Below are 22969 nucleotides of genomic sequence, written 5' to 3' on the forward strand. Positions count from 1 at the left end.
TCCTGATTTAGAACACTACTTATATCTTCTGTGGCCCAGTCCACATTACATTGCAAATTATTTATTTACCTATTTACTTAGTTTATTTATTTACATATCTGTCAACCCCTAAGCTGTGATTTCCTCAATGTCTGCAGGATTTTTGGTCTTTGCATCCTACTGTGATATCTGACCCTTAAGAGACGCTTGATAAGGATCTGCTGAATGAATGAATTTAAGAATTTGTAGAGAACATAGCATTTTGGAAAGGAGTCAAGGGGTATGGCGAGCCACACAGAAGCTGAGATGAAACTAAAATAGAGGGAGACAATGGAGGACAAAGAGAACAAAGAACAAGCTTAAATATTCCAGAAACTCCTGTCATCAAACGAATCCAAAACAGTAGTTATTGAGAACCTGCTGTGTGCAAGGCATTTTTATTTTTCCTGAAGTATTCATTCTTTGATCACTTTTAAATTTCATCATGGTGACGTGATTTAAATATAACTATTAAATGGCAGTATAATGGAAAACAGACGGTAATTGTTCAAAATAGATCAGCGAGACTGAGCATAGTCAGAATAAGTTTTCATATAGGAGATAGAACTTGAGTTCTGCATGGTGGGACAAGTGGGATTTACATAAAATCATTAAGCAGATAATATTAAAGTGACAAAGATCTTCAGTGATTCTCTGAAATGTGAGCCCCAGAAACTGTATTGTTTGCTATTTTATTCCCATTTTTAAGAACTGTACCTGGATGTGTGAGGTGCCTAATAAATACTTGCTGAGGGAAAGAATTAATGCAACCGACCTAATGCCCCCATTTCTTTGTGTGTATGCTAATGTTCTAACATAAGGGAGATTATGGGAGATGAGAGCATAATGGTTAATTCATGAACTCTTGACTTCGAATGCCCAAGTTCAAATTGTGAAGTTACCACCATTTAACCTCTTGGAGACTCCGCTTTTCAATCTGCAAAATGAATATAGTAATAGTATCTATTTTGCAAAATAGTACGAGCACTTGTTCAATGCCTAGAATATAATAAACACTCATTAAATGTTATCTGTTGCTCTTACATCACAATGATAATCAGTGTCAGGAATTGAACTAGATTTCAGGTCTTCTCATTCTCATTCCATACACATTTCAAATAGCTTTTAAAAACAGTATTTCTTTATGAGAAGAAAAAAGGTTTTCAGTTGGGTTGAGCGGGTATTTACTGAGATGGATTGAAACAAGTCCTCTCTGATAACCAGGGAATGGGATCATTGATTGAACAGAGATTCTACCGTCTATAGATGCCTGTGGTGACCCTGGATCATTTTAATTTCAATTCACCTCATCTCATTTCTGTCCTTTCTTACTTGCCTCATCAATGACACAGTGTTTCAGACCTGGTGATGCCGAGAGAGCAGTCATCTTGCCAGGGGCCAGGAGAGGAACCCTGGCTGGGGTAAAGAATGAAAAGAAGGCAGGCTGAATGAGGCTAAGTGATGTGATCTAGAAAACGTGAAGGTCATAGGCAACCTTACTCAAATGTCAACTCCATGTTTGAAGGAACCGTGACATTTTGTATTTGATGTGGAAACTATGGAGATATCTGACATGACCCATAAGGGTGAGTTCCATATTTGTCAGGATGCCAGAAGGAGGCTAGATGAAAACCATGAGGGGAAACATAACAGCAAATGCTTTAAAAATTTGAAGGGATAGATTTCATAGGGAAAAAAAAGGCATTGAATATGATTTAAAACCATTACTCTAGGCTTGAACCATGCTTACTTTGCATAATAAATGAGACGGTAAGCACTCTGCGAGTTTCTTTTTTTAAGGAAAACATATTTTAAAAGCTCATTAAAAGGTAACCCAGTCTAGCTGGACATTGGAACACTCCCAGAAGCCAAAATGTTGATGATTTAAGCATAAATGAGTCAGAAATGTGTGGTTGCAATTTTCTTTCAAATGCATAAGAAAAAGTGCTCCTGGCAAAACCCATTTTGCAATTCTACTGGACCAGAACCCTTGAAATACACTCTGAGGCACAAATCACCTGGAGCGATGTTGAAGGAGAAGGCAAGGTGCTGGCAGAGGAGAGAGGGAGGTGGAAGAGATTTACTTGGCTATGTGTCTTTTATTCAATTCTCTGACCGAGAGGCTTATTCAGGAGATAGCGATTCTTTTTTGGCTGGCAGGAATGTGACAAAATAGAATTGTTAGTTATATTGCAATCTTGTGGGAAACATGTTTTGAACAGAGCTATGGAAATTACAAGCTTTTAGTAATGGCATTATTGTAATAAAATATGAGGGGGGCCCAGTCTTCATTTCAGCCTCCTGAAGATCCAGAGAATTAGTAACAGTTCAGTTAATTTCAAATTGGTGTCTTAGACACTTTCGAAATTATTTCTACAGCCAGCATAGGAGACTTACTTAGAGACACTGCAATTTTGTCACTCGTTTTCCAGACGGGAATGGAGTTTGAAATCAATGTTTTTATTTTGTTTCCTAAGTTGATTCGAGTTTTTGCTTGCGAGTGAAAGATATTACCCTCATGAGGTTGTGAAGCTTTATCTAATTGGATTTGAATATGACTCTGATCAAGAAACATATATTTTCCCATTTCAAAGGCAGGACTGCAGAGAATTTGAGGAGATTGAGAGTACACATTGGTGATTTTCAACTCAGACATAGAGATTAGTATTGAGGTTAAACCTATTCTCTATACAGTATTTAAATGACTTATGTGATGAAATCAGATCCCAAAGGGCATCTTAATTTGCTAATAATGGAAAACCACATGGAGGATAAACCCCATCCCATTGACATTGAAAGGATTTAGCAGGATTTGTGCAGATTAGAAATGGTAAGTATCAAGGAACAGATGTCATTACCTTCGAGTCTTATAAAATGGCAAAATTAGTTTCTGATATAAGAAGGTGTGGGAAATGTCATTTCAGCAGTAGAAGGGTAGCAAGAGGGAAGTAGAGGTAAGGGTGGAATTTGAGAAATAGAAAAAATAAATATTGTAGTATGAGCTTTACTTTCTCTTGATTCCTTAAAATATATATGTGTTATTAGGACCATAATCTGATCTGGCGTTTAAAAAGTTTTTTTTAATGTTTATTTATTTTTGAGAGAGAAAGAGAGAGACAGAGCATGAGTGGGGGAGGGGCAGAGAGAAGAAGACACAGAATCCGAAGCCGGCTCCAGGCTTCTGAGCCGTCAGCACAGAGCCCATCAAGGGGCTCAAACTCACGAACCACGAGATCATGACCTGAGCCAAAGTCAGATGCTTAACCGACTGAGCCACTCAGGCGCCCCTGATCTGGCATATTAAATCTTATTTTCCTATGGAAAATTGATATTTTCATAATCTGCCACGTAATTAGCACTCAATAAATCCTTGCTGCTTGAATGAAATTTATAGAATATTTTTACCTTACTTAGTGTTAGAAGACACTACAGAAGATATTCAGAATGAATTTTCTAAGGTAAATGGTGTGATGTATTAGTTAAGGTAATATTTGCTGCTATAGACAGCAAACCTCCAAATTTGAGGTGGTTAAACTCATAAAACTTTTTAAAAAATATTTTAGTTAATAGATCGGCAATATTGGTTTTAGGAGTATATTCAGTGCTTCATCACTTACATAAAACTTTAGTTGGGTCTAAAACAGGTGTTTCTTATTGGTGAGCAGCTTTCTTCATGGTTGTTACTCACGGACCCAGTCTTCTTTGACTATTTAGTTTTGACGTCTTTTATACCTTGGGTTCTCTGCTGAGTCTTTCTCTCCAGGTGACAAATGGGAGAAGAGAGAGTGGAGAAGTCACACCTGCTTGGTCACCTCAACCTGTCATTGGCATCTTTCACTTTTGCTCATGTTTTGTCAGAAAGAACTAGTTTCATGGCCCGATTTATGCAAACAAGGCTGGGAGATATATTCCCTGGGTGGGCAGACACGTCCCAGCAATAAAAAAATATATATACTTTTTAAAAGCATGACTCTTTGGTTGACCGCTCTTTGTCTCTACCACAGTTCATTTCTTTGGCCACCAAGTGTACATGTATACCTTCTCCCCTCACACATAGAATATATAATTCACAGAGGGGACCAACCCAAAATCAAACCCAAATTTCTTCATCCTGTTCAAAGTCCAGCACCGCTCAATCAGGTACATATATGATTTATCTTATCAACCAAAGTACATTATCTGCCCCCTAAATAGCTCCTAATATAAAAACACAGACTAGGACTAATAAAATGAAATAAGATTTTCCTTTTTTAGAGGAAGGAATAGGAGACACAGAGCAGTCACCGAACCATAGCAGTGATGAATTCCTTCAGGGCAGACATTTTAGAAGTAGAGGACTTTTTTAAAAATTTAATATCATACTACTTATAATTTGATGTCAGAGTAAAAAATCTGGGTATTTTGACATTTGAAATGTGACTATAACCAGGAAACCAATAGATTCCCAGACCACAATGAGGAATACTCCATTAGGACAAGTCACTTTTTAAATTTATATTAAACACCACACCCCAGGGGCGCCTGGGTGGCTCAGTCGGTTAGGCGTCCAACTTAGGCTCAGGTTATGATCTCGCGCTCCGTGAGTTCGAACCCCGTGTTGGGCTCTGTGCTGACAGCTTGGTGCCTGGAGCCTGCTTCTGATTCTGTGTCTCCCTCTCTCTCTGACCCTCCCCCGTTCATGCTCTGTCTCTCTCTGTCTCAAGATTAAATAAACGTTAAAAAAAACAAAAACAAAAACACCACACCCACACATATGCAGACATACACAGAAACACCTTGACAACATTGAAAAATCACGATGTAGTGCACCTAACCACGTCAATGGTTATTGGTACAAATTCTAAATCAGTCACTAAAATGATAATAATAATAAGTATGATGGAAAGGAATGGGCAATTTATAATGACACCAGGATTCTAAATATGGTTTAACATGCTAATCTTTGCTCTTTGCCCTGCTAGGTTCTTTCACAGGGGTGACTGGAAACCCTCTTGTTAGTTTTGTAACAGACGTTTCATTCAGAAGGATTTGTACCATAGGTATTTCTCGTTCTGTGACACTGAATTGGATAAGAAACTCTAGAAATGCAAATATATTTTTATATCATTTCCAAGCTTTCCCTGAAATTGGTGCAGATATTTGATTATCTGCCCTAACAGAAGGGAATAGGGATGCAGAGAGATCCCAAAGTCATTTATGTTTGGCTTTCGAGTATAATGATAACTTCTCAATCCTCTCCCCCCGCCTTTTTTATGTGGTTGTATTTAACATAATATTAAAATGAGTTTGTGTTCCCAGGAACACATAACTGATTGGGTGTCAAGAAAAAAAAAGTAGTTCAGTATTAAAATTTTGTGATAGATAACCTACAATGTAGAAAAGGTATCACATGATAATCAAGAATTGATTAAAGCAAAACGGATTTTTATTTGGAGGAAAAATGCTTGTGCTCCTTCTTCAGAAGCTGGGTTCATGATTTGACCCAGTAGATTCATTTGCACAGGGAAATTCAGGGCCATCTCAGCATATACGTATCACACAGTGTGCCCTAAATCTTCCCATTTCTTGTTCGTTTGCTCAGGCAAGTTGAGAATTTTGAATTTGCTTCTTAAAGGAGAAAGCAAAACGGCAGCCGTCCCTCCAAAGTACTTCTAGGTCAGGGCTCTGATCTTCCTGGTTTCGATGGGCTCTGCTTGAATCATGTCAGAAAGTAGAGACAAAGAGGTAAAATCAGAAATACTTGGGGCATTGGCTCACCGAAGAGTGAATTGTATCTATGCAAGCCTACTTGCAAGTTCCACACCACCATTTCCCTTGAAGGGGAGAGCCTGCATTGGGTTTTTCCAAGGTGTCTGATGTTTTGGGATAGAAGTTATGTCCCTTTCTACTGAGAGTTCTCCATCAATGCAAGGAAAATGGGATGGCTGAAGACATTTACCTAAGATATATTTGAATGTCTTGACTATCTACAATTAGGAATGTCTGTTTCTTTCCCTAAGATGGGTGCCCTATAATATGACTTTTTATTCTTGTCTAGGCAAATCATACTGAGTCCCTCCCCCCCCCCCACCCCGTGCCAACCAATATTAGTTCCTAGTGACGAATCCAAATTAGAAGGCAAAGTTGAAGTTGGCCTCGGAGACCAGTTTCTCCTGTTTCCCGTTTGTATTTACATTTCCATTCTTGAAGTTTTTCCTGACACATAGAGAACTGCACATAGCATTGCATACTCTATATAGGTTAAAAAAAAGTAAAAAAAAAAAGTGTGAAAAAAAAGAAGTAAAATGTGAGTAGTCGTGTGTGGCTATTGGTCAACTTAATACTAAGTTAATAAGTCTTGCCAGTGTGTATTTTATCTTCATAGTGGGAGAAATGTCTCTGGCTGAGTTTCTAGTATTGGAAACCTCATTCAGAAGCATGGATTACCTGCCTTTTTTTCTTAGCATATCACCACCCATATTTATTTTCAGCATTAATTCAAAAACAACTAACGCTGAAAATGCTGAAAAGTCAAAACCAGGAAAATGTAACCAAATGGGAAAGTATGCAAATGCAAAAGCAAATGAATTATTCACACACTCTGCAGGTTTCCTTTTTTCTTAAAAAAAATTCTAAGGAATGAAAGTTGTTAAACATTGGAACAGATTATAGAGGTGGCTGTAGAATCTCTTCAGGAGGCCAGTAGGCATTGATGAATTCTCACTGACCTCACAAATTTGCAATGTGATTCAGGTGGGTGTCTAGAATAGAAAGATTTTCAAGTCTCTGAGGCTATTTACTTGTTAAATTTGATAAGGTATTGGCCACTTGACATAAATTTTATTCACTTTGTATACATATATTTATATAAACGTGTGTGTGTGTGTGTGTGTGTGTGTGTGTGCATGTGCCCATGCGCGTGTATGTAAACAGGGTGCTACTATAGAGGCCCAAAGTCTGGGCTTAAATCCAATAAGCTGGAGTTAGAGACAGTGGGATAGTTTGTGCAAGGTGACCAAGAGCAGAAAGAGCCAGAAAAGGAGCTTGGGTGACATCTGTGAGTGAGCACTGGGCCAATGATACATGAGCAGAGCAGGTTAGACATTTTAGAGTCCCCGGGAAAAATGTAGAATTCTTTTTAAGTATCACACTGCAAAACTTTAACTGAACACAAGCCATTCTTTTACAAGTTAGGCTTTCAAAGTTTCTATTCATTGCCCTGCTGGGGAAATGTAGGGGGAAATAAAACACATGTGTCAAAGATCTAGGTGGAATGGTGAGTATTTTTAGCAGTGGATGGGAGACAAGAAATAGGTGAAAATAAGTCCATCAGAGGGAAGGGGACGCATATGAGTCAAGAAAATAGGAGAAAGGACAAATGGGAAGTAAAAAGCATTGTTGGGAGTCCCATAGCTGAAACTACATTGACATGGCCTCCATCAGTAATGAGCCTTAGGGGACAGCTCTAAAGAATATGAATTGCTCCAGAGAAGGAGGGAAGGTAAACCAAAGCTAAAAATGAGCTAACCAGTGAAAGATTAAAAATAACTAATATTTAACATGCTTTAGAGTTTATAAATGCTCTAAAATATGTTCTCTCTTTGGAAATGTTCAATTCTTGTGCCATGTTGGTAAACCAATATCTTTATACCTACTTAAAGGTTTAAGTGATTTTCCCAAGGTCATATAGTCAAAGATGGCAGGTTGAGATTCAAGCTCAAGTCCTCAGGTAATAATTCTTATATTCTTTTCTAACATATGTGTGTAAATGTACATATGATGAATACATTTAAAGTTGAAATTCAGAGTATTTCAACTGGAATATTATCTGCAACCATGCCAACAGATGCTGCTAAATACAAAGAAAGGTCAATATCATTAAGATTTTTTTTTAAGTTGTCCAGGTAAGTTATATAAAGTAAAGAAAGAAAGAAACCCCATGCCCAGATGATAACCACTTTAGCTGATTTATTTAGCCTATAAACAAACACATTGAACCCCAGGCCTCCAAATCTGGGACATCATATCTCTGGAGAAAGCATGACCTTGAAGTAAGATTTAACAAGTTAGAAGGGAAAGGGCAATGCTTTTTTCCTAAATGACCACACATGGAAACAGAAACTCTCTACCTCGGCCATAGCCTGACCCCTTCTGGCAGGCAGGTCCAACCAGGAGAGCGTAAGAGACCATCCCTCAAGTAGACTCTACATATGTAGGATGTCTTATGTGGTGTTAAAAAACAATGCATGGAAGTCTGCTCTGTATGAATGTTAAACTCAGAGTTGAGAAAATGTTACATCTTTTTTTAAAAAATGTATTTATTTTGGGGAGAGTGCAAGGAGGGGAGGGGCAGAGAGAGGGTGACAGAGGATCTGATGTCGGCTCTGGGTTGACAGGCTGACAGCAGTGAGCCCAATGTGGGGCTAGATGTGGGGCTCAAACACAAGAACCACGAGATCATGATCTGAGCCAAAGTCGGACACTCAACCAACTGAGCCACCCAGGTGGCCTGAGAAAATGTTACATCTTAAAGTTTGGATCAATCAATCTTTGGGCTTTCCTGTCTTTAATATAGTGTAACATTTATATTTTACTGGACCCATTGGCTATCAGTTTTAATCCCAAAGATGGGTTTTAACACAGTACATATAGAAATATTTATGTGTATAAATAGATTCTAATATACCAGATATACCATACTCTATTCTAGAAGTTCTTAATCATTTTAATAGACTATTACCACCCTTTATTTATTAACTCATATGTTTCATTATAAACACAATTAAAAATCTTGTTCTTCTCTGATACACCATTTAATGAGTCCAAGTATCTAATTCCTGAAGGGGAAAAAAATAGAGTTTCCATGATTAAACGCAGATTTCAGAGAAATAAGTAGATTCTATCAAACGTTTGTCTCGATCAGACATAGAAGTGCTATAATAATAACAAATTTCATACACAACATTATGTTCAATAAGAGGGCTTACCATTATTCTGTAGAAATGCTGAGGCTAATTTTTAAAAGATTAGGTAAATAAATGACCGAAAGTACAAAGAATTATTAATACTCACATATCACCTGACAGTCTCATCAATTAAAAAGTAATAAATAAGATGGAGGCACCTAGGTGGCTCAGTCTGTTAAGTTTCCAACTTCGGCTCAGCTCACGACGTCTCAGTTCATGAATTCGAGCCCCACCTCGGGCTCTGTCCTGACAGCTTGGAGCCTGGAACCTGCTTCAGATCCTGTGTCTCCCTCTCTTTCTGCACCTCTCCCACCCACACTCTGTCTCTCTGTCTCCCTCAAAAATAAAAATTAAAAAAATGTTTTAAGTAACAAATATGATGGTTTCCAATATGACCGTTGAATATATACTAGTTTATAAACCGGAGTGATCATATGAAACTATGTTCATCTGATCCCTGAAGAAACATTCTGGATTACTGTGAATAAATGTAAAACCGTTCCACTTGTTTCTCAATTGATGGGTCATGACATGTTTGTGATACATGAGCTTTTCATAGGTTAATTACTAAATGAATTCTTATTATTGTTTTTATTGCCTTTACTGTTTATTTTGTATCTAAGTAAACACATGGGCATAATTGTTTTGCTTGTTTGTTTGTTTGTTTTTAAATCAGGGTTATCTGGGTGGCTGAGTCAGCTAAGCATTGGACTCTTGATCTCAGGTCAGGTCTTGATCTTAGTGTCATGAGTTCAAGCCCAAGTTGGGCTCCCAGCCCAGTGTGAATTAAAAGAAAAAAAACCCCAAAAGATGCTAAAAGTTTATCGCAATAATAGCAACAACAGTACCAACAATCCTTTGTCCTTATCACTCCTCACCAATTTCTTGTGTCCTACAGAAAACTAATTTCAACTTAATATTTGTACTTACTATGTTTATACTGCAATCATTTATTCATCAAATTTTGACATTATCAATAAACTGTCTATTGTGCTGGTTCTATTAAATCTTCCTTCCATTTCCCCAATCATGAAAACATAATACTGTTTCAACTTTTGGTTAATTACATATTGATTATATTAGTTTTCATGACCATGGAAATGTTATTTACAATGGAGTGGTGTTGAACATTACTGTTAATATAAATCCCTTTCTCATACAACAACTTCCTCTCCCCCATTCCCCAAAAAGTTAATATTTGTTTTTTTTACCTTCATTTCTCTGTGACTCTCTTGTCAGACTTTTTCTTCCCCACTAAAATCTTTGTAAAATATCAATTGATACAATTTTCCATTTAGCGAAACCCATTAATTCATTTACCATTCTTTATTTCTCTGGAGATACTCCCCTGGAATCCTGCCATCTGCTGCTTCCATCTTGGTTTCTCTGAAGATCTTCAGTAGAGGTTTTTATTTCCAGGGCTTGTCTCTACGATCAACCTTGAGAATTTCTTTCAATATCTTTCTATGTTAGATCCCCTGTTTCACCCTTCTTTCCCCCAGGTTCGGTGGAGCTCAGAGACAGAGTTCAAAGAAGAAAACATGTTGAGGCTGGTGTAACAGAAAATGGTTTTATTCTGTCTTTCAATTAGACTTAGTTTGGCTGGGTATAGAATTCAAGGCTGAGCACACTTTTCCTCAACATTTTGCCGATACTCTTCCATCACCATCTATCCTCCAGTGGGCAAGCGTAATAGTCTTCTTGCTCCTCTCTCATTGTGTATTTTGAATTTTCCCCAAAGGGGTTCTCTTTTCTCCCCTTTCATTTTTATTTTCACTTGTTCTCTTTTGATTTGAAATAATATTCTTCAGTTCAAGGAATTTTTATATTGCCTTGTTTGATAATTTCCTCCCATGATTTTCTTTCTCTCTTTGTTATTGTTGTTGTTTATGAGATGGAGAGTAAGTGGAAACTCCTTTTAAGTTGTATGTAACAACTTCTGAACTAGTCCTGTATTTTTCTTATTTTTATCTTTCATTTTACATTTAAACAATTCTACTTCCTTGGAGATTTTCTGTACTTATCAAATGCTTTTAATGATATTTTTATTTAAATAAACTTTTTATGTTAGAGTGTTTTTAGACTTACAGAAACAAAGCAAACATGGTATAGAAAACTCTCAAATGCCCACATGCAATTTCCTTTACTGTTAACATAGTATATTAATATGGTACATTTATTACAGATGACCAATATTGATATGTTATTATTAAATAAGCCCCATATTTTGTTCATGTTTATGAAACTGATGTGTTGCCTACTGTGCTAGGAAGGGCGCCTGGGTGGCTCAGTCAGTTAAGCATACAACTCTTGATTTTACCTTAGGTCATTATCCCAGTGTTCATGATTTTGAATCCTGCATCAGGCTCTGTGATGACAACCCAGAGCTTAGGAGTCTCTCTCTGCCCCTCCCAGGCTTGCTCACTCTCTCTCTCTCTGAAAATAAAATGAATAAAAACTTTTAAAAAACAAAAGACAAGCACTTATTCATAATTAGTTTCTTCCCTAGCGTGGTTTTTGTATTCCAGAATTTCATCCGGGCTACCATATTATATTTAATGATCAGATACTTTTTAGGCTTTTCTAGGCTGTGAGTTTCTCAGATTTTCTTTGTTTTATATGACCTTGACAGTATTGGTGATGACCTTGATGAGTACCAATCAGGTGTTTTGTAGAATGTCCCTCAATTTGGCTTTGTCTATTGTTTTATCTCACAGTTAAACTGAAGCTATAGATTTTTGACCAGAGGATTATGGAGGTGAAGTACACATTATTTCCTAGTTGTATGTAATTACTATGACTGCTTCCTGATGATCTTAACCCAGATCACCTGGCCAAGGAAGTTTACCAGATTTTCCTGCTATTAAGTTTCCTTTTTTTTCCCTTTTCCATATTGCGCTCTTAGCAAGTAAGTCTCTAGGCAAAATCTACACTCAAAAGGTGGGAATTACGTTTACCTCTTTGAGAAAGTAGTATCTATATACATAGTTTGGAATTCTGCGTGAGAGATTTGTTTCTTCTCCCCCACTTAGTTAAGTGTTCATTTATTTATATTAGTATGGACAGATGGACATTTATTTTATACTTGAGTTGTGATCTAATAGCATGCTATTTATTGTGTCACTCAAATTATTCCAACTTTGGAAAGGGGGATATCTCTCAGTTGGCTTTGTGTCCTTTGAGATACCTATCATTGTGCTTTTTGTTTTTGTGGTTCTTGTTTGTTTATTTTAGCACTTCTTTACTTTCTGGCACTATAGGATACTTCAGGTTCATCTTGGATATTGCTTCCCTTGCCCTAGAATCTTCAGTTTCTCCAAGAAGTCCATATTCTTTTATTGGAGAATAGCATTAGAACACAGGACCTAGGCACTGGGTGTATCCATTGCTATGGGGGATCATGGCTTCTAGATCGTCTTGGTGGGCAGAGCTAGGAACTATATGTCTGTATACTGACTGTCTATATACACATATTTATAATTATTTCTACATTTAGACATCATGTCCATTTTAGGCTAAACATGAAATCATACTGATAACTCTGTCTCTTATTCAGTACCACATGGTTCATTGTAGACTCCTTCTCTCCTCCTTGTCTCTCTGTAAATTCTTCCTCCAGCATTAAGAACCCAGGCTTTCACCATCTGCCATTCGTTTATTTATTGTTCAATTCCTGTATAGATTTACAGCAGTATAAGAACTGTTAATCCACATCTTTGTGAGAAATAACTGTATCAGCTAGAATACAGGGCTAATGTGTAGTTTGTTTGTTTTTTTAACTCATCTCCCTACGCACCTCCCTTCTGGTAGCCATTTGTTTGTTGTCTATAGTTCAGAGTTGGTTTTTTGTATTTATCTCTTTTCTTCTTTGTTCATTTGCTTTGTTTCTTAAATTCCTCATATGAATGAAATCATATGGTATTTGTCTTACTCTGACTTATTTCACTAAGCACCAAACTCTCTAGATCCATCCATGTTGTTGCAAATGGCAACATTCATTCTTTTTTATCGCTGAGTAATATTCCCGTGTGTGTGTGTGTGTGTGTGTGTGTGTGTGTGTGAACCACACCTTCTTTGTCCATTACCTATGGATGGATACAGGTTGCGTCCATAATTTGTCTATTGTAAATAATGCTGCAGTAAACATAGGGGTACATGTATCCCTTTGAATTACTGTTTTTGTGTTTTATGGGTAAATACCCAGTAGTGCAATTAGTGGATCATAAGGCAGTTCTATTTTTAGAACATGGCAACTCCATGCTGTCTTCCACAGTGGCTGTGCCAGTTTGTGTTTCCAGCCACAGTGCAAGAGGGTTCCTATTTTTTCACATTCTCACCAATACTTTGTGTTTCTGGTGTTTTAGATTTTAGCTGCTCTGATAGGTGTGAGGTGGTATCTCATTGTGGTTTTGATTTGTATTTCCCTGATAATGAGTGATGTCTCTGAGCCATCTATCCATCTGTCTTCTTTGGAGAAATGTCTGTTCAGGTCTTCTGCCCATTTATAATTAATTGGATTCCGGTTTTTGTTTTGTTTTTGCTGTTGAGTTGTAGAAGTTGTTCATATATTTTTCAGATATGTCATTTGCAAATATCTTCTCCTATTCAGTAGGCTGTCTTTTAGCTTTGTTAGTTGTTTCCTTTACTGTGAAGAAGATTTTTATTCTGATGTAGTCCCAATAGTTTATTTTTGCTTTTGTTTCCCTTGCCTCAGGAGGCATATCTAGAAAGATATCGTTATGGCCAATGTCAGAGAAATTGCTGGCTATGTTCTCTTCTGGTATTTTTATAGTGCTAGGTCTCACATTTATGTTTTTTTCCATTTCGAGTTTATGTTTGTGTCTGGTGTAAGGAAGTGGTGTAGTTTCATTCTTTTGCATGTTGCTGTCCAGTTTTCCCAGCACCAGTTGTTACAGGGACTGACTCCTACTGTATATTCTTTCCTCATTTGTCAAAGACTAATGGGCCATATAATTGTGGGTTTACTTCTGGGTTTCTATTCTGTTCTATTGATCTCAGTGTCTGTTTTTGTGCCAGTACCATATTGTTTTCATTACAACACCTTTGTAATAAAACTTGACATCTGGAATTGTGTAGTTCTTTTTGTCTTCAGTCTTACAGCTTCCAGTGATTTCCATAGTTACTTAGGTTAGCAGCTCTTTTTGCCCACTCCCTTTGTGGGGTTCTGTCATACATTTGTAATACAATTAGATACTTTTGTCACAGTGTGTATCACACCATGGACCATACATCCTCTTAGATTTTTTTAAATTTTGCATGTGTAGGAGTACCTGAGTGGCTCATTTGGTTAAGCATCTGACTCTTGAGGTAGGCTCAGGTCATGATCCCAAGGTCCTGGGATAGAGCCCTGAATCAGTTTCTGCGCTGACAGTGTGGAACCGGCTTGGAATTCTCTCTCTCTCCTTTTCTCTGTGTCCCTAACCTGCTTGTGTGCGTGCACATTCTCTCTCAAAATAAATAAATAAACCCTTTAAAAGAGTCTCTTTCGGGGCGCCTGGGTGGCTGAGTCTGTTGAGCGTCCGACTTCAGCTCAGGTCATGATCTCACAGTTCATGAGTTGGAGCCCCGCATCGGACTCTGTGCTCAGAGCCTGGAGCCTGCCTCAGATTGTGTCTCCCTCTCTCTCTGCCCCTAACCCACTCGCATTCTGTCTCTGTCTCTCTCAAAAATAATAAACATTAAAAAAAAGTCTCTTTCTTGGTTTGCTTCTCTTCCCCCCCCATAGAATTTTTTTTTTATTTTAACTATTGTATTGAGTGTGTCGTAGATCTCGTTATTTTTACTTATTTTTCAATTTTAACAATGTAACATTTTTTAAACTTTGCCAATGTCTATAATTGAGGATTACATACATAAAATTAAGTGCGCAAATCTTAAGCCACCTGCGAAGGTAACCCTTATTCTGATCCATATCACCATGGATTATTTGGCTTGCTCTGGACCTACATAAATAGAATCATGCAGTTTGAAGTCTTTTATATTTCACGTCTTTCTTTTTTTCTTTTTAACGTTTATTCATTTTGGAGAGACAGAGACAGAGTGTGAGTGGGGTGGGGCAGAGAGAGAGGGAGGTTCCAGGCTCTGAGCTGTCAGCACAGAGCCCAGTGTGGAACTGGAACCCACAAACTGTGAAATCATGACCTGCGCCGAGTCAGACACTTAAGTGACTGAGTCACCCAGGCACCGCTATATCTCACTTCTGTCACTCAGTATTTAATGTTTCTGAGACTTATGTAGTCATTGTCTCTTCAGTAGTTTTTTTGTTTTTTTGGGTTTTTTTGTACTTGGGATAGTATTCTATCTCACAGATATCTATTCTATTATTTATAGGCACTTGGGCTGTTTCCACTTCGGCAGTGCCATCAGTAATTTCACTATGCATGATATGCGTATGGCATTGAATCAACATATGTATGCATTTCTGCTTGGAATAAACCTATAAGCTGAATTGCTGGTTAATAGGATGCATTTATGTTCAGATTCAGTAAATACTATCAAACAATTCCGAAGTCATTGAACTTGTTTACCTTTTCATTAGTTGTCAGAATTTCAGTCGGTGCACATTCTCATCAATTGGTATGGCCAAAATGTGTGTTTGTTCTCAGTATTAGCCATCTGAGGTCCATGAATTTGTATGTGTTTACTTAACTGTGACCTTAATTTGCTTTTGGCCAATATCTAATGAAATCAAACACCTTTTCCAATGTTTACTGGCGGTATGGTTGTTTCTTTTGTGAACGGATGTTCAAGATTTTGCCCAGTTGGTTGGATATTCTATAGTTTTCTTATTGATTCTTAAGCATTCCGTCTCTATATATTCTGCATATAATCCCTTGATGGATACATGAATTCCAAATGCCTCCCATTAATAGCTTATGTTCAGGCTCTTTTTCTGGTGATTTTTGATGAATAAAAGTTCCCAACCATAATCGAGTCTATTATATCTATTATTTCTTAAAGAGCTAATGCTTTTCGAGGTCCTATTTAAGAAATCTGCTTACTCATAATCATGAAGATAATAGCTATTTTTTTTAGAAACTTTGCATTATTATCTTTCCTATTTAGGTCTGTATAGTATCTGAAATTTACTTTTGTGTGATATCAGAGAGGAGCAAGTTTGTACTTCTTTTTATATGGAAATGAAATTAATCCAAAATTTTTCATTAACTAGATTATGTTTTCTCACATTTTTTGGCATTTTGCCATAAATCTGCTTGACATATGTAAGAGTCTATTCTCAATCTTCCTTTCCATTGGATTAGTTGTTTAGACTTGTGCCTATACTATAGCTTTATTAAGAAATAATATCTCGATATCTGTTAATACAAGTATTTCAACTTAGTTCTTTCTCTTTAAGAATTTATATATTAATTCCATATATTGCTGATACAAATTTTGGAAAAATTTACCGCTTTCCTTTTAAAAAAAAGAGAACAAACTGGCTTCTGGGGATTTCAATTGAACATCTTTGGATATATAGATCAATTTGGGAAGAATTGACATCTTTTACAATATTGTTTCTTCCAGTCTATAAGCACTTTATTCCAGCATTCACTTAGGTCATCTTTAATTTCTTTCTGTAATGTTTTTAGTTTTATATATACATTTGTTCAATAACTTTCCTTACATTTATTACTAAGTGTTTGATGTTTCTTTCATGCTTTTATAAGTAGTATAGCTTCTGTTTTATGTTCTAATTGATTTTTGCTGATACGAATAAAGAATACAATTGATACTTTATATTTTGACCTTGTATCTCATTACCTTGTTTAGTTCACATTTTAATTCCAAAGCTATATGTGGATTATTTTTGATTGTCCAGTACATAATCATGTTATCTACCCATAATGAGAGTTATTCCTCTTTTCTAATACACTTTTTATTTATTTTTGTGACGTATGCTGTCTAGAACCATTGCTACAATGAAGAATAGAATTGGGGATTGAATCCTTCTTGTAGTCTCAGAAGAAAGTATATTTTTAATAAATTTTAAGTTTAGTATTTGTTGTAGGGTTTTTAAAGTTCTATCATATTAAGAAATACCTCTCCCTATTTTCTTAAGAATGCAAAAAATGTATTTTTTTCGGTATCACTACTTGATGTTGAATTCTATTAAATATTTTCTTAGCATTTATTAAGATAGCCACGTGGTTTTCTTCAGTGTTTTATTAATGTGGTGAATTACACTGATTTTCTAATATTGAAGCGATTTGGCTTCTCTGGAATAAAGTATGCTTGGAAATGATGTTTTAGGTCTGAATTTGATTTAGTATTCTGTTTAGAATTTTTCAACTATATTCATAAGAGAAATTGCCTCTCAATTTTTCCTTTTAAAAATATTTCTGTCACTTGGCGTCCTTTAAAGTGTTTTGATATCCTTTAAAGTGACTTTTAAAAATTGTGTTGGGAAATGTTTTCAATCTATTCTCCGGAAGACTTTATAAAAGGTGGGTTTTATTTCCTACAATAAAATATGAAAGTGTTTACTAGTGAAGTCATCTGGGCCTGAAATTGTTCTTGTAGGAAAGTGTTTAATTAGGGATCAATTTCAATAATGCATGTAGGAATATTCTAGTTTTCTAATTCTTATGTCAGTTTTGGCAAGTTGTTCTTTATAAGGAATTTACTCATTTCTTTTACATTTTCAAATTTATTGACATAAATATGTTCATATTATCTTTTTACTTTGTGATGTCTGCAGGTCAGTAGTGATCCTGCTATAGGTTTTATTTCTTTTCCTTGATCAATCTCGCTAAGAGTTTTATTATTTTTATTAGTCTTTTCAAAGAATCAACTTTCAACTTTCTTGATGTTTTTTATTCTATATGATTTTTTCATTTAAGAGATTTTTTTGCTCTTTATTATTTCCTTTCTTCCATTTTATTTTGTTCTTTTATTTCCACTTTCTTTACATGATGCCCACCTTATTTTTACAGGTTTTCTATTTTATGACAGATATTTAAGGCTGTAAATTTTTCTTTAAGTACAGCTTTAGTTGAATTCGAAAGTCATGCTATATTTAATTTTCATTATAACTCAGTTCAAACTACATTCTAATTTTTATTATGATATGGAAATGCATTGCTTAATTTTCAGGCATTTGGGGATTTTTTGATGAACTTTTTGCTAATGATTCCTAGCTTCATTCCACTGTGACAAGATGCTTTGTATGATATCAATCCTTTGAAATTTTTTCAGACATGCTTTATGGCTCGATCTATGGTCTACTCTGGGACACATTCTGTATGCGTTTGAAAAATATTGATTCTTCAGTTGATGGTTGCAGTGTTCTATGTATATCAATTAGGGTAATTTTGTTAATCATGAGTGCAAATCTCATTTATGCTTACTGACTTTTTTAATGTTTGTTTTTGAGAGAGAGAGAGAGAGAGAGAGAGAGACAGAGCACGAGTAGGGGAGGGATAGAGAGAGAGGGAGACACAGAATCTGAAGCAGGATCCAGGCTCTGAGCTGTCAGCACAGAGCCCTATGCAGGGCTGGAACTCTTGAGCTGTTAGATCATGACCTGAGCCAAAGTCCGATGCCCAACTGACTGAGCCACTCAGGCGCCCCATATGCTTGCTGATTTTTGTATCTGCTTTTTACTAGGTAGCAAGAGAAAGGAGTTAAAAATCTCCAACTATGATTTTTGATTTGTTTATTTTCTCTTTCTGTTCAGTCTCTCTTGCTTTATACATTTCAGGCTGCATTCTTAGACACACACAAGTTTGGAATTGTTATATTTTAATGTAGAGTGAACCCTTTATGGTTATGAAATGTCTTTCTCTTTAGTAATACTTCTTTCCTTACAGACTAATTTTCAGATATTAGATTATACTTGCGTTTTCTGTTTTTCTGGGAGTTTTTTTGTTCTCATTAGTGATTGCATAGAACATTTTTTCCATCCTTTTATCTACAACCTTTTTGTGTTTTTATCTTTAAAGTGTGTCATTTGTAAAAATAACAGATTGTATTTTGTTATGTTGCTCAATGTGATCATCTTTATATGTTAAAATATTATGGTATTTAGTCCATGACATTTAATTATTCCTAATATATTTGGTTTTATACCTACAGTGGCATTATTTGTTTTGTATTTGTCTAATTTGTTTTCTGGCCTTTTTTCTCTATCATTGCATGATTTTAGAATTTTCAAGTAAGTTGTGTTATTCTGCTCACCTCATTTTATTAACTTTTTTCTGATATTTATTACTCCAAAGATTACAATCTTTATCTTTAACGTATTAAGATCTGTCTAGCATTTATTTTTTACTGCTTGTATTGCAAATAATATGAAACACTTTATTTCCCAGTATCATGTCCCACAATTAATTTTGTTTTAAGTTTGTTTATTTATTTTGAGAGAGACAGAGAGTGTGAGCAGAGAAGGGGCAGAGAAAGAGATGGAGAGAGAGAGAATTCCAAGCACGGGATTCGATTTCACAAACCACGAAATCGTGACCGGAGCTGAAATCAAGAGTTGGGCGCTTAACCAACTGAGCCACCCAGATGCCCCAATTAAGTAATTTTTATTAAAGTGTAGTAGACATACCGTGTTGGGTTAGTTTCTTGTGTACAACATAGTGATTTGGTAATTCTATACATTGCACGATGCTCACCAGGAGTTTTATGCTTTGTTTTTGTGTGTTTTAATTCTTACATATGTTAAACCTCACAGAATATTTTCGATTATGGTTTTAAAGGGTTGATAGCCATTTAGTCTTACCCAGATATCCACCACTTTTTCCTCTTCGTTCATCCTATCCATCCAAGATAATTTTTCTTCTACATGAAAACCCCCCTTGTGGAATTTATTTCTCTGTAGATATGCAAGTGATGAAATCTCTAAGTTTTTAATGTTCTAGAAGGCCATTATTTTGCCTTTATTCCTGAGGTTTGTTTTCACTGGGTACAGAATTCCAAGTTGAGAATTGTATTTTTGGTAATATTTTCGGTATTTACAACATCATGATGTTGTTCCCTGATTTCCATTATATCTATTTAAAAGGAGCTGTCGTTCTTACGCTTTGAAGGTACTTTGTCCTTTTCTTTTGGCTCTTTTAAGTTTCTGTTTTAATTCAAGCTGGCTAGCATGCAGTGTAATGTTAGTTTCAGGGGTCCAGTGTAGTGATTCAACACTTCCATACATCAGCCGGTGCTCATCATGACAGGTGCACTCCTTAATCCCCACCACCTATTTCAGCCATCCCTCCACCCACCTCCCCTCTGGCAACCATCAGTTTGTTCTCTATAATTAAGAGTCTTTTTATTGATTTGTCTCTTTCTTTCCCTTTGCTCGTTTGTTTTGTTTCTTAAATTTCGCCATATGAGTGAAATCATACGGTTATTTGTCTGTCTCTGGTGACTTATTTCACTTAGCATAATAGTATCCAGCTCCATTCCCATCCATATCATGACAAATGGCAAGATTTCTTCTTTTTTATTGCTGAATAGTATTTCAGTGTGTGTGTGTGTGTGCGTGCGTGTGTGTATGTGTGCGTGTATCTACAGTGGCTGCACTAGTTTGCATTCCCACCAACAGTGCAAAAGCGTTCATTTTCCTCCATATCCTCCCAGCACCTGTTGTTTCTTGTGTTGTTGATTTTAGCCAGTCTGACAGGTGTGAGGTGATATCTCCCTGTAGTTTTGATTTGCATTTCCCTGATGGTAAGGGATGATGTGCATCTTTTTATGTGTCTGTTGGCCATCTGTATGTCTTCTTTGGAGAAATGACTGTTCATATCTTCTGCCCATTTTTAGTTGGATTATTTATTTTGGGGGTATTGAATTTTATAAGTTCTTCATATATGTCGGAGGATAACCCTTCATTGGATATGTCATTTGCAAGTATCTTCTCCTGTTCCTTCCGTTGCCTTTTAGTTTTGTGGATTGCTTCCTTCACTGTGCAGAAGACTGCATTTTGATGTAGTCCTAATAGTGTTATTTTGCTTTTGTTTCACTTGCCTCAGGAGACATATCTAGAAAAAAGTTGCTATGGCTGATGTCAAAGAGGTGAATGCCTGTGTTCTCCTCTAGGATTTTTATGGTTTCAGGTCTCACATTTAGGTCTTTAATTCATTTTGAATTTATTTTTGTGTATGGTGTAACATACTGGCTCAGTTTCTTTCTTTTGCGTGATGCTGTCCAGTTTTCCCAGCACCATTTGTTGAAGAGAATGGATTTTTCCTATTGGATATTCTTTTGTGCTTTGTCCAAGATTAATTGACCATATAGTTGTGGGTTTATTTCTGGCTTATCTATTCTTTTCTATTGATATGTGTTTATTTTTGTGCCAGTACCGTACTATTTTGATGGCTGCAACTTTGTAATATAACTTGTAGTTCTAGAACTCTCAGTTCTTCCCCATTGAGGATGGGCCAGTTCTCAGGAGAACTCCTGCGCAGGGCTCATGGCTAGCAGGTTAGGTAGCAAGTGTCCGTACAGCCCCTCTTTCTGCAGGTGGCGCTGTGTTGATGCTGGGGGACAAAGGAGGAAAATGGTGCCTGTCAGTCCCCTGGTTTTCTGAGAAGTCCACCAGCACAGCAACAGGCTCCAAAATCACTGTGAAAATAAGTCTGCCCGGGGCGCCTGGGTGGCTCAGTCGGTTAAGCATCAGATTTCGGCTCAGGTCATGATCTCACGGTCCGTGAGTTCGAGCCCCGCGTCGGGCTCTGTGCTGACAGCTCGGAGCCTGGAGCCCCTTTCAGATTCTGTGTCTCCCTCTCTCTGCCCCTCCCCTGTTCATGCTCTGTCTCTCTCTGTCTCAAAAATAAATAAACGTTAAAAAAATTAAAAAAAAAAAAAAGAAAAGAGAAGAAGTCTTCCCTGTGTGAGCTCCCTGGTGCTCGGGCCTGTTTCTCTGCCCTGTCCCCGCACTCAGCTCCCTCCCTCTGGGGCAGCCTCCCTCTGCCTTTCTGACCTTCCTAACCTTTCAGAGGCAGCTTCTTCTCTATATTTAGCTGTGGGGTTCATTCTGCCAATCTTCAGATTGCTGTCCAGTTTGTTAAGGTGGGTTTGGATGACACCTAGTTGTCAACATGGGACAGGGTGAGCTCTGGGCCCTCCTACTCTGTCATCTTCCCAAGCTTCCCCTCTGGTTTTGTTTGTTTGTTTGTTTGTTTTTAACCAGTTTTTCTTTTTTCTTTGGTTCTCAAAACTTTTACCATAATGTGCCTACATGGGGTGTTCTTTGTACTTCTACCTCTGAGGTTCTGTAGATCTTCTTGAATCTGTTGATTGATATTTTACAAATCAGACTTAAAAAAAAGTTTAGATCAGAATCTATTAAAATATTGCCTCCTCTCCTTTTACTGTCTGCTTTCAATCTGATACTCAGAGTTGCATGTGCTAGACTTTTTCATTGTATCTCATTTGGTTCTTTCGCTGTTTTCTGTACTTTTTATTTTTCACTCTTTTTCTATCCTTTTGTCATTAAAAAATGAAATAATTTATTCTCTTATCTCTGTGAGAATTTTTTTCTTTTTTTTTTCAGTAATTTTCTTCTGTTCCATATCTCATTTTTCCTGCCTTCAAGTTTATTTTTTCTCATTTGTTTTCCATTTGCTTATTTTGCCCTCCTTTTCTTGTTAGAAGTTTTAATCCAATGGGGCGCCTGGGTGGCTCAGTCGGTTAAGCAGCCATCTTCGACTCAGGTCATGATCTCACGGTCCGTGAGTTCAAGCCCCGCGTCGGGCTCTGTGCTGACAGCTCAGAGCCTGGAGCCTGTTTCAGATTCTGTGTCTCCCTCTCTCTGACCCTCCCCTGTTCATGCTCTGTCTCTCCCTGTCTCAAAAATAAATAAAACGTTAAAAAAAATTTAAAAAAAAAAGAAGTTTTAATCCACTAACTAGTGACTTGTGGTGGATGGATGGATGGATGAATGGATAGATGCTTATATGCAAACATACGTAGATATTTAAGAGCGAGACACCCAAATGTAAACTGGAAGCTTAAGACACACAGCATGTCTTGTGGACCCGTGAGCA

General features: G+C 36.8%; 1 long non-coding RNA gene across 1 annotated transcript in view; it reads right to left on the reverse strand.

Moving 5' to 3' along the window:
- Positions 1 to 5425: 5425 nt before the first annotated feature.
- LOC123380403 overlaps positions 5426 to 22969 on the reverse strand; it is a 64188-nt gene continuing 46644 nt past the window's right edge. Inside the window, exon 2 of the long non-coding RNA XR_006586109.1 lies at positions 5426 to 5707. This is a non-coding gene — a long non-coding RNA (uncharacterized LOC123380403). The remainder of the gene's footprint in view (positions 5708 to 22969) is intronic.

The sequence above is a fragment of the Felis catus genome, chromosome D1 (genome assembly GCF_018350175.1).
Source record: "Felis catus isolate Fca126 chromosome D1, F.catus_Fca126_mat1.0, whole genome shotgun sequence".
NCBI classification, from domain to species: domain Eukaryota; kingdom Metazoa; phylum Chordata; class Mammalia; order Carnivora; family Felidae; genus Felis; species Felis catus.